Source organism: Physeter macrocephalus, chromosome 20, assembly GCF_002837175.3.
Source record: "Physeter macrocephalus isolate SW-GA chromosome 20, ASM283717v5, whole genome shotgun sequence".
NCBI classification, from domain to species: Eukaryota; Metazoa; Chordata; class Mammalia; order Artiodactyla; family Physeteridae; genus Physeter; species Physeter macrocephalus.
Genome location: NC_041233.1, coordinates 56,484,841 through 56,486,499, shown reverse-complemented (window position 1 = coordinate 56,486,499; position 1,659 = coordinate 56,484,841). Strand labels below are relative to the sequence as shown.

At 38.0% G+C, this 1,659-nt stretch overlaps 1 protein-coding gene across 2 annotated transcripts in view; it reads left to right on the top strand.

The window, feature by feature from the left end:
* The window catches only part of CPN1 (carboxypeptidase N subunit 1), a 59,149-nt gene that overhangs the window by 11,303 nt on the left and 46,187 nt on the right, over window positions 1-1,659 (top strand). For both annotated transcript variants that reach the window (XM_028481643.2, XM_007108785.2), the window contains exon 2: window positions 252-304. The gene's annotated coding sequence lies outside the window, so the exon portion shown is untranslated. The remainder of the gene's footprint in view (window positions 1-251; window positions 305-1,659) is intronic.

The following is a 1,659-nucleotide window of genomic DNA, read 5'->3' as shown; positions in this document are numbered from 1 at the left end:
GCCCAGCCACTCCGCAGCATGTGGGATCTTCCCGGACCGGGGCACGAACCCGCGTCCCCCTGCATCGGCAGGCGGACTCTCAACCACTGCGCCACCAGGGAAGCCCCAACCTAATAATCTTGAAAATATAAATTTCATTTAAGTTTAAATTGTTTCTGTTACACTCTATTTCCTTCTCTACAAATGTTGTTGAAAAAACATAGCAACATAATCACCATCCCTTAATGTTTTCTGGTTTTTTTTTTCTTTAGAGCCATTAGTTGGCAACTAGTATTTCGTCTTGTGAAGAAACATTTTTCCAAAGGTAAGTGATTCCTTCAGCTTTATTTCAACTTCTTTTTCTTCTGCTAAATATATGTTCAATGTAGTAATTTTTATTTTTAAAAGTATAAAGACTATGATCCTTTTTTGTAAAATTATCTATCCCTCTATCTGCAAATTCATTCTTTTACAAGTATTTAGTGAGCACCTAGTATGTGTTAAACATTATGTTAAGCGTTGAGGACAAAGTAGTGAGAAGAAAAAAAAAAAGAAAAAGACCAAAATAAATAAATAAATACAACCCCCCAAAAAAGGAACAAATAATTATATAGTTTGCCTTTAGATAATGATAAGTATTATGAAGAATAATCAAGTAAAGGAATAGAGAATGGTGAGGGGTGGCAGCCAGGGACTAATTTAGGTGGGAAGGTCAGGGCTAGCCACTCTAAGGTGGTGGTATTTGAGTGTGGACTTAAGTGATGTAAAGGGAAAACATTTAAGATAAGAGCATGCAAACATTTAAGATAAGAGCTGTTCCAGGCAGAAAAAATAGTAAGTATGAAGGCCCTGGGGTAGATATAAGCTTGGTATGTTTAAGAAATTAAAAGGATTTTGTGACCGTTGCTTACTGGCCATTTTTGCTATTGTAAGAATTTTTTTATTTTAAGTATGGGAAATCACTGAAATGTTTTGAGTCAGAAAGTAATTTAGTTTATGTTTTTAAAACACTCTGGCTACTGTGTAGGGAATAAAACTAGTAGGGCAAAAAAAAATGGAAATGGAGAATATTTGAGGAGGCTTTTGTTATTGTCCAAACAAGAAATCTATGATGGGGCTATTGTCACCATCCAAGCAAGTAAGATATGGTCACCTGGACTAAGATGACAGTGGTCAAGGTGAGAGAAATAGTCAGTTTCTAGACATACTTTCAAAGCAGTCTATATAACTTGATGATATGGGGAGTAAGATAAAGAGAGGGATTGTGGATGAGTCCGAGGTTTTGGTCTAAGAAATTGGATCAATCATGGTAATATTTGCCTATTTGGGGAAACTGAAAAGGGAAAGAACAGATTTTAAGAGTCATCACAATAAGACTGATTGTCACCAGTTGATTGTCACCAGTTGATTACAATGTCCTAGCTGAGGGGGTATGGGGGTAGTATCTTATTTTTATCCTCATACTTTTCTATGTTTTCATAACAAACATACTCATTTTTACATAAGCATATAAAGTTTTGTTTGTTTGGTTTTTTTTTTTTTGCGGTACACGGGCCTCTCACTGCTGTGGCCTCTCCCGTTGCGGAGCACAGGCTCCGGACGCGCAGGCTTAGCGGCCATGGCTCACGGGCCTAGCCGCTCCGCAGCATGTGGGATCTTCCCGGACCAGGGCACGAAACC